Genomic DNA, 13,753 nt, shown 5'->3' on the forward strand with positions numbered 1-13,753 from the left:
ATAAACTGTGGAACTAGGGGTCAAGACTGCAAAATACAGGTTTGCAGGGGCACTGCCTGCAGGAAGCTGAGAGCTCTGAGCTCTGGTTACTTAATGGGAATAAGTTTTAGAAATTGAAAGAGCTCATTTCTGCCCTCAAATGGATACTCCAAAACCCCTTTGAAATTACTGCAGTCGATCAGGCTCCAAATATAAATACTGCATAAACTCTCTTCTTTCAAATGATATTTTCAGTAGCTTAAAATAAACCAGCGGAGACCAGAGACTGATGTCTAAGCAAAACAAATACTTTGATGAAGACTATCAAGAGCTGCTAATTACACAGTGCTTTTAAAATGTGATCCTCAGTACTATGGAGGGGAAGAATAGAAAGAATTACAGTGTGAATGGGGAATAATCCCTTATCATCCAGATAACCCTATGTCCACAAGGAAAAAGCCCCACAAAGACCCCAGGACCCCACTTCTCTCAGTTCAGCCGGTGCCTCGGAGCCGGAGGGGCCAATGCCTGTTTGTAAGCACAGGAAGGCACTTCTCTTGTTGCTAAGCTATGGAAAAGACAGGAAAATCTTGCTTCTTCCTTCACCTGCAGTTTGGGAATAGCTGGACTTTTCACCTCTACTTCTCTGTTATAACATAAGACTAGTGGTCTGGAGGCTAGCTCATGCTGCCTCACATTGAGCAAGGCTGTTACCAGGACAAAAAGCTCTGCGCAGGTGGCAGGGAGGTCCATTTCCCCCTTTTTGGTGACTGTGAAGACAGCTGTGGGTGTCCCTGTCAGAACCAATTACTTTCCACCTGGCTTGTCCACCGTCATCTGTGTTTTCCGGAATACATTTTTAATGGTTCTGCTCCCGCTGCTGCTGCTGACAGCAAAATACTCAGTAGGGCAGCCGTGGCTGAGTGTCTTTGTTCCTGGAAGATGCTGCCAGAAGCTTTCCCATGTCCATATCTATACCTGGAGTTCAGACCTGACAGTATAAGACTCACCAGGGAAGCAGTGAGAAATGGCATGAATACATTTTTTCATGGCCATCGTATTTCTTTCTCTCTCCAGCTCTGCAAGAGCAGAAGCTCTCAGGGAGCCACCCCTTTGCTTCTGGTTTGCTTGCTTGCACATGTTGTTGACACATTGGTCCAGCCTGTCTTGCTGCTAGCTGTATTATATTTCTGTATTTTTAAAGTATGCTGCCCCTTGTGTTCATTTCAAGCTACGCTGGTAGAGGAATCTGTGAAACACAGATCTGCTGCATGTGTATAGCTGTGTGGCTATATATAATCTTACCTTTATCTTATTTATACAAAATATAAATAAATATAAGTATATACATTATATATTTATATATGTATACATATATATGTATATATATGTGTACACAAACACAAATGTCTCTATAGAGTCATGACTTTTTCTTCTCAGGCTCTGGGTAGGTTTCCCATTTGCTACAAAATTGCTAAAATCTCGAAGCCAGAACTTCTCTGTCCCATGCACACAGCAGCTCACACAACAGATCATGAGCGTGGTTGTATGAGGTCAAGAAAGTTATTGAACAATCCAGTATTATTTCTGAGGTGGCCATTTCCGCCAAGAAAACTGCATCCTAAGTGGAAATGCCAGCTAAGGAGCCTACAGAGTTCTGAAGGCAGCATATTGCTGAGCCCCAACCCCCATCCAAATGCTGCATCTCTTCCTGGACAGCCTGCCCCAGCTTTAAGGTCCAAACACACTAGAAAATCTGAAAATTTCATTCTAGTTTAGAATTCGAACACCAAGGCAGAAACTCAGTTGACAAGGTATCACAGATCTAGAATCCGAGTGAGCTTTGCGAACGGGTTGCTTCCCTATTGCATTCTTGCCATGTTGGCTTCAAATGCATCCCTTTCCCATGATGTAGTTGTGAATACTAGAGAAAAAATGATAGCAAAATAGAAACACTCAGTTAACCCTGCTACCCTAAATTTGGCTGTCTCTAGAGCTTCCTCCTGGACTTGCGCTGTCCCCCTTCCAGACTGCAACAAGTCAGCAGAAGCCCTTGGTGGGGAGTTCCTGCCCCTGCTGATACAGTCAGCAAGATGTGCTGACCTCTTGTTCAGTGAAAATTAGGAGGAAAAAAAAAAGAAGAGAAAAAAAAAGAAAAAAAGCTTTTATAGGAGGAGCAATGATTAAAAATAGAAGTGTTATCCTAGCCAACTCAATTAACTATGGCACTGACATTCTGATTTGTCGCCGGTCAACAAACATGAATCCTCATATTTATAAACCCTTCTGTACACAAAATCCCTTTTCCACCACATCCATCCTTGATGCAGACTGCTGCGGGGAGGAAGTGCTGTCATGCTGCCTCGAAGCTTCGAAAGGTCAATGGGCTTGTAGTCCTCTCTGAGGCTCAGTGAACTGATATCTTTTGGGGAGATTGCGTCTGAATCACTGCCTTCGCTTCAGCAGGGACAAAGGCTAAAAGGAGGGAATCCAGAATAGCATGGAGAGCACTACATGGGAAAATTGCTGAACACAGAGTGGTCATCGCTGCTGATGGTTGGCTAAATATGACAGGCTTCACCAAAACAGAATTACAGAAAATAGAAGGGCTTGTACATGGACTGCAGCTCAAGCATTTTAAAAGGAATACAAAAGGTCTGTGATTAAAGTATAGAGAAAACTTTTATTTAGAGAGGATTTTGAAGGGCAGTACTGAATCGAAAGCAGTCTCTGCCATGTCACGAGGAAAGCTACCTTACTGCTTCTTTAGCTTCTAATACGGTTTCAGTTATCACATGAGCTTTTAGAAATATTTAAAGGTGCCCCTTTCCCACCTTATAAAAAGCCTTGATGCAGTCTGCCAGAGGGAGACTGCTGCTAGAATTTTGGTCTGATTCTGGAGTTTGGTTATTACAAATAGCTAATTTTTGGATTTTGGCCAGTTTTGACATATAGAGGACAAATTTTAGCACTAAAGAGCTCACAATGTAGGGCCAGCACAGAATTATTTTGATGCAATCCTGAGGAGGGGATGGGGCAGTCTTTCTGCCCCCAGGAGGAAAACTAGAAGCCTACAAATCCATCTGGAAGAATATCAGTTTGGCAGCCTTATGGGTATGCAGCTCAATGGCAGATGGCAATGATATGGGTTTGTCTCAGCTACTGCTGATCACTTTGGTGAGCTGTAGTGAAGTTCCTAATACTCGTTTAAGAATGTCCTGCATGAAAGAGAGGAAAAGGAGATGGTCCCTTTCCATCACTCCTAGCTTTTCCTGTATACTCATGAGAAAAGCATCTAAGATATAGTCCTGAGATTTTAAACTAAATTGCAATTGCAGCTTTCATATTTGAGCTCCCGGTCTATTTCCACGCATCTCCAGGATATCCAAGAACAGCCACTCAGGTGCTAACTCATTAACAGAACAGTTTCACTTCAGTTTCTGAAAATGTCTTCTCATTTGTTAGCTGTTGGCTTACAATACTGCTGCATTTGATTTCTTTTTAGTGCAAGCATCATTCATTCCCGTCTGTTACCTACCTCCCCCCTACTCTCAGTACCGATAATATGATAGACACTGTCCAATATGCTAAATAATATCCAAAAAAAACCCACATTATGGAGAATAAGCATTCATTTCACCCAATTTAAAGTTTCTTCCTCCCACATCTAACCTCTTGATGAAGTCTTCAGCAGTGAGAGCTGATGAATAGCCTGGCAAACATATTAAGTTGTATGGAAGCAAATCTCTGGATTACCCATCATCAGAGGTTTCTGTCCCAAGTCAATCCCAAAGGTAGAGTTCCGTCAACCCACCACCAACATCAGCACCCACATGGTGTGGGAAAGACGGAAAACTCTCTGTTCAAATGTCAGTTTTAGTGAGAACTCAGAGACACTTGTAATTTCCAAGGCAGCACTGAGTCAGGATAATAAGGCTTAAGCTCACATATTAAGGAAAGTTAAGTTTAGAGCTGGCATATAGAGGAGTGAACGGTCTAATCCTTTGCTCTAAGGCAGAACCCACACTCCAGAGATATGCATTTATCTTCTCGCCTCTTGGGCAGGGGAGTCGGCATCAGTGTACCTTTTAGCAATGAGGGTCTGGAAGAAGGAGTATGACAATTAGATGAAGCTAGAGAAATGCATGTGAATATTTAACCCTCTTATTCCCTCACTCTCCTTATCAATGTCTCTCTTCCTCCCAGGCAGGGATTTCAGGCAGGCCTCTGCATTCCCAACAAATTGGCACCGTGTCCCTGGCCTGCTTTGTGCCTTGCAAGTCTCATTACCCTTTGGAAACAGCTTGCTCTCAATTTGCCTCACTCCAGTGCAATCAGTGCAGCCAGATGGAAACGGCTTTGAAATTTACTTTTTAAAATCTCAGCTTCTTATTTCTCCTTTGATGTTTCCTGTTGGGTTTTCCGGTTTGTCCTCGCCTCCTTGCTGCGCTCTCTCTCTCCAGGCTGTGCTTACCCTGGCTCTCTGAGCATCCGAACTTGCACAGGCATTTCTGTCACGGAGTGGCTGTCACTGGAGCACAAATTCCCACTGCTGCCAACAACGATGTGTGTCACACTCGGCAGCTGTGTCAGAGTTGGACAGCCACTGAAAAGAAACCCACAGAAATGTTCTGACAAAGAAGCTTTGGAGGCAGCAGCAAGTTACGTTTGTTTAAATACTTGAGTGAGGCTGAGGAACAGGCAATGAGCAGTGTCCATGGACAGCTGGGAGAGCGTGGCCTCGGGCTCTGCAGACTCTTGTGTGGTTCAAATAGCTTTGGAGGTCATGTTGTGCCTCCAAGTGTAACCAAACTTGATGGCAGATCCTAATTCAAGCTTTTTGCTTTCTTAACTATTTTTGCTTTCACTGGATAGGGGAATAGTCCCCAAAGGAGCAGTTCTGTTTGTTGCTTCTCTGTTAAATTGGGCCCACACTCCCAAGACTCTACATAGACACTTTAATAAAATCATTAGTATACTGTTTGTACTACGTCAGCGCAAGGACTAAATAAGTGCTATTGTAACTTATTTTAAACACATTTAGGAAGGCCATGATGCCATCTCCCTCTAACACAGCTGTGAGCATGGACAGTTGCACAAAGCATCTGTAAGACATACCTTCAGACTGATTTCCTTCAGTAATAACAAGAGAATTTTCCCTCCTATATGCTTGTTAGGGGGAGTGTTTCTACAGCGTGGCGTAGGATTCTGGCTTTACCCCTTATTTCTCTTCACAATCAGCAACCACAGTTCACATTTAAAAGGCAGCTCTCCATGAGTGGGCATGGTAAGAAAGACATCTTCAGATGTCTTAGTCAAGCCAACCAAATGCTCTGTGGAAGGTAAATGAAGGGCTAACATGCTAATAAATCAACCTTGCTTTTGCAAATCAGTGTTATGTACATTGAAAACTGCTTCAGGACAGGTTGCATAGTCTAACAAATGTATAAATAAAAAAGCAGTCCAAGTAAGATTTAAGATAAACCAAATCTTAAAAAAGGAACTAGAATCTTAATCAACAAAATTGGCCTAATTGGCTTTCAGGAGAGCTTGAAATGAAAAGCTTCCCAAATTTTCTGGTCCTCCATCTACGCACACCGAATATCACCAAGATTGTGAGAACCTGTTAAAATAGGCTTCCTCAATGGTGAACTCTCCAGAGTAAAGTGCTGCAAGCACAAATATGAGCAAATTCCTACTTATCAAAGTCTAGCCTTCCTATCCTGTATGGTCTTGGTGGCAGATTTTTTCCCCTTGCTTAGATATGTCATTCTGTGCTACAACCTCCGCAGCAAAGTGTAAATTTGGAACAGAAATCTGTATTGTCAAAATAAATGCATGAGGAAGGGAAATTATTATTGCATCCCTACCTCCTTCCTCAGCCTCTCCTGCCTGTGCTGCGTATAATCTCCCTCAACTTCACTAGGTGATGGGTGATATCACCACACCTGGCATGTGTTGAGGAGAAGTAAAAGTTTACGAAGCTTCAGCTGGGGCCTGAGCCCTAACTGATCCATCTGCAAACTAGGACTAAATATGCTTTTAGTATGTCTTCACTCCTGCTGTTGCCAAAAGATTGCCTGAGCAAAACCTTAGGGTGGCTAAACATGCCCATGTCTTAGTGAGGACACTAGGGAGCTTTATATTTTCCAGGAATTCTCCTCTGTCACAGAAATGATTTGGTATGCAGCTTTCTGCCTTTGTAGCATAGGTAGGGATAAAGATATGTGTCAGGCTTTAGCCCTTCCCAAGTTTGATTTACCTCTCACTAGCCATGGTGGAAATCAGAAGAAACCACAAAAATAGTTTGAAAATTGGCTGTGGGAGAGGAATCAGTTCCTAAACTTTAAATAGAAGGGGCTGGAAAGGACAAGAAGGAAAAAAAATGAGATATTTTCTAGTCCTGATTTCTGTTATAAATGTTACTCATATTGAAACTGAACTTGAAATAAAACCCAGTGTTCCGAAACAAACTGTAGCCTAGAGTGATATGGTGCATACACAAAGAAATCTCCCTTTTATGTAATCTGGTACCAGGTAGCCAGCATGGGAAGACTTCACACTGCCACTTAGGGGATTTGAATGCTTGATTGTGTTAAAATAATTGCTGAGATTGCTCCTGCTGGCTCCTTTTAGGTCCACTGAAGTAATCTCTGCTCAGATACTCTTGAGGCAAAGAGATTATACAGTAAGCTTTCTCCTTTTAAGGTCTAACACTCTTAATAGCACAGTCCGCTCTAATTAGCTTTTGTAAACATGTATCCAGCAGGCAAGTAAGCAATAGAAATAACCAATGAGCAATACAACAATCTACTGCTTCAGGCACAACATTTTGAAGTGTGTGCCCAAATGATGGCATTACAGTAATATTGCACAGCATAAACTGCAATTGTCCTTTTCCTTGATGTTCTAACTGAATGACAAATTCTCCAGGTGACTCACTAGCAGCAAGATGCACACTCACGCACCAAGTCTGCTTTTGGACAGAGAGACCTGGAGTGTGGACTTTCCAGCATGACATTAACAAGCTGTGAAAATATTTCTGAGCAAATATTTGGGCTTCTTTGCTGAAGATCCGCCCTGCGTTTCTGAAGCATGCTGAGCCCTCTGTAGTCTTCCTCTCTCCTTTGTTTCTAGGGAATCACACTCCAGAATATCTGGCCTAAGCACACTTTTATATCTCTCTTGTCATTTTATCATATTATCATTTTAGTTTTGCCAGTCAGATAGGTAGGCATCAAACTGGGCCTACAAAGACAATTCTCTTTTCCAAATTTTTGAGTCTTTGTTCTTGAGAGGCAAGACTGCATATGACTCCTCATACATAAACATTTAAATTTCCACAGTGCAAAATCCTCTTAAAGTATTTTATTCTCAGTGAAAGTATTTTATTCTCAGTAAGTAATGACAAGTCAAATTTTCCAGTTTCCGAACTAGCGCCAACCTGAATAGCCTCATGTCTGGCAAGATACTTGAGGGTCTAATATAACATTTCTTCCCTGCTGAAATTAACTACATTTTAAAGAACATATTTAACATAGCTCTTTTACAGCTTCACTGGTTTTCATGGTCTTGCCCTTTCGCAGCATGCAGCCCTCTCAAAAGCAGAATCACTGCTCAGAAGCACTGCTCTGGAATTGAGTGATCCCATCCAAAGGCCAAAAAGGACTACAGCTAGTCCCAGGTTCAGTGACACTTGAAAATCCTCCCTATGGCCTAGATTATAAAAGCTCAACCCCAAATCAGCTGAACTGAGGGACAAAAGATAAGGATGCAGAATCTGGGAGGCCAGTATAAAAGAAGAAAATACATTTTGTTTCTGTCAAAAAAAAAAAAAAAGATTCTAACTGCCCTTTGGGTCCTTCTTGGAGCCTTTCCCTCATAATAGCAAAGGGGGCTGAGGAAAAAGATCTCAGCTTACTCATTGCCAAAACTGTTTTTGTTTCAGGAAACAGATTCTTTAGCCTAGTTTTTTAATAACTGGCCTTTATTAATTTTCAGGTATGTTAATAATTTAATGAAGTTCTTATTTCAGTTTCTAAGACAACTGCACTTCCAGTTTCCTTACAGTATCCTAAGTTGTCGGCTCCCTTGAAGCAGGATGCCATACTGCCATCCTTCACGGTTGGCACTTAGCTAAAACTGCCAGCAATCCTCAGTGAATCTGACTTGATGACAGTAGCTGCTCCACTGTCTTTGTCCAAGCTCCCCATCTTTCCTGAAGTTAGGAACAATTTATCTAGAACAAAATCATTTAATAGGAAATGTATCATAAAATCATAGTCCCCTATGCACCTACTTGGTGGTCGTCCATCTTCCAGCAAGATGATCCATGCTGGCTTTATGCACTTTAGACCTCTGAAGGATTTGTCCTTGTTAATCGCAGTGTCTTTAGACAGACTCTCTCTCCCCAGTCAGGGCTATTATTTTCAAAAATTGTTGAAACTTACTTAGGTTTCCCTTTAAGCCTTAGCAGTCTTTGTGGTAGCTCCCTTGGAGAATGAGTTTCAAATGTCTTGGAAACAAAACTGTTTCAAAGTTGAGAACTGCACTAATTGCCTCTCAAAGTCTTTTTAGTCTTGAAGGAAACATCTCTTACATCTCATTTATCTCAGAATGCAGCCACTGACAAAACCCTAAAGTTAGTTAGGCAACATTTCGAACATTTATAAAGTTAGAGCAATACTCTTTAAATACTCCATAGCTTGAGAGCATCTGTCACAAATCTTTTTTGGCTTCTTTCATCCTTTTAACATCAACAGAGTCTGCCACACCCCCGAAGCCATCTGTGTATCTTGTATAAAACTTCTACAAGGGCTTTTGTTTCCCTTGACCACCTACATCCCGCAAATGCAAAGCATCATTTTTATTTTTTTCTCTTAAACCTCCACAGCATCACTCCCACTATGGGGGAACAAGAGTCTACAAAACCCATTCAATCATGACCCACAGAGAAAGGGTGTCTTCCTAGAAGACATGTGCCCCGAGAAAATGCTACAGAAATGGTGGAGGGTGGGTAGCTGAAGGGAATCAATGTCTGGTCTGAGACTTAAAAGAAATGTGTTAACAGGTCGCTACAGCAGGAAGGAGAAGTGTGGTCCCCCCACTGTCCGGGACCACAGTCACAACCAAATCAGTCTATCAATATGCTACTCCACATTGCTAGCATGATATTTTAGCATCAATCTGAAGTAACCCTGACAAGCAAAACTATCGTCTCCTTATTTTCTCTCTGCTAGAGGTATGATCATAAGGGTGATTCATTTGTTTTTGCTGAATCTCAGTTTAATTCCACTGCATTTTATTTGGATTAAGAAAGTAAATCTGATCTTCACTGCTGCTCAGAACTTGAATCAAAGCTTTTCTTGAGATATTTAAAGGTTTCAACTCTGCTTTCCCCATAAACTTTTGTTATTTCTGTATTTCAAGGATGCACTCAGCAGCAAATCTATAATGCTAGAATGCATGAAAAAAAACTATCCCTGGGAAAGCCCCATACCATTTTATAAACTCATTAAATTTAGTGCTTGTGAAAAACCTAAGTATCTTTGGCGCCATGGTTCAAAGGCCTTTCCCACTAACCTCAACAGTTCTTTTCATTGCAGTTTTTGAGCAAAGTTGAGGTAAGTATCTAAATATCTGGGTTCATTAGCCAAATTTTTGTCAGTTTGGCCATTATTGATTCTAGAGTCTAAATGAAGGGAATATAGCCAAGAGGAGAAGACAAGAGATGAAACTATTGAAAAAAAACTTGTGTGACTGTCGTTAAGATATTTATTTTCTGGTTCTTTTATGTGAGAGATTAAGAGATGGCTAAAAAGTGATTAGAGCCAAGCCAAAAGCACCCTGTGATTTTTCCGTTTGTGCTTCAGCCAGTACAGGCTTGCCGCAGCAGTGTTATTCTAGTCCGGGCCCTCTCCTGAGCATGGCAGCTGCTCAGCAGACAAGTAGCCACTAGAGAGCATGACGAGACCACTAACCTCTCTCTGTTTGATCTAGATTAGGACTTAAACTAGGTCTCCTGAGGTAGGATAGTGCTCTAAAGCATCTTTATGACTGAGCGCTATCCGCAAAGACAAAAAGCCAACATGAATACAGATCTTCAAAGGCAAAATAGAAGAGCATTGACCTTCAAACTCAGTATATTAAATGAAAGGCAGCATGAAACTATCTCATCTCTCTTGGGCCTTTCATATGAAAATATATAAATGTCTGCATTATACATGTATTTGGACTCAGTGAAAAGTCTTCAGTGAGGGGCACATATAAATATTTATGCTGTTGTTAGTAAACCTCTGAACATCACTGCTTTATTTCTTTTATTTCTTTTGTGTAAAGCAGCCTACAAGATTTTAATAAAGGGGATATAAACAGAAGAAGTAAGACATGTTTAGTATTGTTGGAGGACATCAGCAAAGCTAAATAGTGAGTCAGCTATATAAACAGTTTATTTAAATTATTCTTTGGAGAATTAATATAGTAAAAAGAGAAATGAGAGACCTCTGGAATGAAAAAAATGTTATAGAGTTTTCACCTTTATCTCCCTGATTTCATCTATAAATCAATATTGGGGTGCTATCTGAAATGAGTTGGAGTTTGTAATTTACTTCCTACTGGGACAGTGATTCCTACTATGGAACAGGAAAGCCTGAAAGTTTGGCGTATTATCTAAGGATGGAAGAGAGTAGGAAGAAAAGGGAATAATTTCATTCACACTGAGAAGAGCTGTTCTTTCCAGCAGTGAGGATAGCGACTGCATGATGCTGATATGCCAAGGGTCCCTAAGGGCTAAAATCCTGACCATTTTTATTCAGGGGAAAGACAGCTTCAAGACAGCCACTGCGCTGAGCCCAGCACCAGGGAACACCCACCAGTGGGCACCAGAATGGCCCCAGGTCTGTCTCTCATCGGAGCTGGCGGCTTGGCAGTGTCAGCGTTTCATGGGACTGGTCCAAGAAACAGCGTCATGTGGAGAATGAAGAAGCAGGAAAGATGCAAAAACAAAAAGAAAATGAAGAAAATCAAATCCAAGTTTAAATCAATAATTCATGATAGCAAGAGAAGTACACTTCCAAATAGCAGCAAACTCTTGCTATGTTCAACTTGTGTAGCTGACAACCAGAAAATATTGTGCTACCCTCCTGTTAAACTCAGGGGTTTGATTTAACAACCTTCCGTAGCAGTTTATTTTCCCTCTGAGTTCAGATCTATTCCAAATAGTCACATATTGTTTCTGTACAATATTAAGGTTAAAACTTTATGTTTGTTCCATACATATGACAAGCCGCCTACCCCATTCCAGGACTCAGGGACCAAGGCAGGGTGCATGTTTTGTCATTTTTCTCTACTGTTTCCTTGGTATGGCTCAGCTTCTCTCCTGAGGGAGCTTTTAGGCCTTGTCACAGATCATCAAGGCTTTCCAGCATCCTGGCTACTGAGGGAACAATTGTTCAGTTTGTGCCAGTTATGCTAAAGGAAAAAAGGGTGGAATTTGGTCTGCTTAAAGGATATTGAGCCAGGAGACAAGATGCATACTGAAAAGTACAACAAACTTTATTTCTGTTGAGCACAACCAATTATAATCCAGTATAAAACAGATTTAACCAATAATCACTAAGCCAGTGGTGGGGCCTCAATAGCCAATCCACAAAAAAAACCCACTCCCATGGCCTCATGCCACACGATGTTCTAGAAATTGCCCTTGGCACTTAGAGGATTACATTTCTAGAGTAATTTTTTAATTATGAGCTAAATGTTGAGCCCAACCCAACCTGGCTGCCAGGAAAAAGGAAGGAGATATTCTCTGAAACTGTGGAGGTCCAGATTGGTGGCTACCAGAAGTAAGTGAGCATCCCTGGACAGAAAAATGGGCTATGAGTGGCCAGTGCCATTCCATTCTCGCACATAGGTGGTTTGTGGAAAGACTGTGGCAATATAATGACCAGAATGCTTCATAAGTGATCCCATTTTATTTGCATTCAGTCTTGGGAAATGAAATGTGTGAATAAAAAGAGCACATACGTCTGGCTTGGTAACTTCTTTTGCTTTCATTGGGAACAAAATAAGTGCTACCATCCTAATCTTCTCCAGCAAAGAGCATGGAGAGATATGTGGACTGCAAACACTTTACCCACCCTGTTTGGTTATCGCCAGAGCCATCACCTGCTCTTACAGGGTTTTGCTATCATCAAGAAAAAAAAAAAAGATGAAACAAAGCCCAGAAGCTTAGCTCTATGTAGATGTGTGTGTGTGTGTGTGTGTGTGTGTGTGTGAACATGTGCATGAAAGAAAAGAAAGAAAGGTGAGACTGGAGAGTGTGTGGGAGGGTCTGTGAAAGGTGAGAGTGTGAGTTTGTGTTAATGTGTGTGCGAGAGAGAGAGAAAGTGAGGTAAAGGAGAAAAAAACAGGAAAAGTATATAACTGTTCACAGCTAGGAAGTGTAATGTTGCTACTGCAGTAAGATTGATTAGAGGCTTGAAAGGCTCACTGAGTTGGGCTGTTCACTGCCTTTTTCTGCCAGCTGTCCAGAAGTCACGGAATTGAAAATAACAAAAAGCAATATATATTTGAGACACTGTTGGCTTTGTAATAAATGATGCTGGGGAATTTGCTGGTGTTTTTCTGTTTGTTTTTGGATAGAAAATATTGCCACTAAATAGGTTTTTTCTCAGTTGAAAAGGTAAATTCGATATTTTTCCCCTGTCTCTGTTTTGGTTTGTGTCAGCTTGAATGTGGCTTGACACTGCTAGCCTGTTACACTGAACTGAAATATTTTGTATCAGCTCAGTATTAATCTGCAGTCCTCTGGACACCCACCTTCATGGAAGTTGAAGGTCAGTGTCTCTTATCCTTGACAACTACTGCAGGTCAGATTCTTGGCCTGAATTATATTCACTGTACACTACAATACACAGACCTGCTTTGCTTGAACCCTAGAGCCATAAGATTATGGCATATCCTGGGAATTGCTGTCCATCTGGAAAGTCAAAGCCGCAGAAGAGATTAGGAGCCTGAAGCATTCAAACTAAAACTCCTGTGAGGCGCTCCAGCTGTCAAGGAAGCTGATCAATGTTGGGCCATGCTGAAACAACATGTTTTGACATTTAAAAGTCATATTTTAATTGCATGTTCTTATATATATATAATATATATAAATATATATTAATTAATGTTGGCTCAACTGAGGCTGAAAACAAATGTGTCAAGATTTAAATATACCTTCTGATTTTAACCAGTTCTAGGTTGGCTGGATAACACGAAATGTGCTGTTATGTTGTTCACTCTGCTTGTGTATATTTGCTGTAGTTTGTTTGGGCAAACTGTAATAAGAAAAATCTTGGTCAGTACTCTTTCCCCTTTTTTATCTCCCCCACCCCAATCAGCCACAAACCACAAATAAGACGATCACTTAAGATCTACAGATAGACAAAGAGATATCTTTTTAATAGTTATTGGTGCATCTAAACACACATTTAAAAGACTGACTCTGTTTTGGACTACCAATGAGGTCAACATAGGCAATGCATTTGCTGAATGGCCATCCAGGGAATTCCAGGTAACAGTCTGAACAAATGACCATGAGGACGTAGAAAGGCTTAAAAAGATTCACAAATTTTGATTTCCATCAGCGCATAATTGTGTTGCCTGTATGCAAGTGATAGGTGCTATTGCATTTGTTTATCACTACAAACTGAAGACACAGCGCAACGGAAAATGGTTGTTTCCTTTCTTTTAGGAAGGAACAGGTTTTTAAGTTTGGAAACAAAATGTCTGT

This window comes from Apteryx mantelli, chromosome 2 (genome assembly GCF_036417845.1).
Source record: "Apteryx mantelli isolate bAptMan1 chromosome 2, bAptMan1.hap1, whole genome shotgun sequence".
Taxonomy (NCBI): domain Eukaryota; kingdom Metazoa; phylum Chordata; class Aves; order Apterygiformes; family Apterygidae; genus Apteryx; species Apteryx mantelli.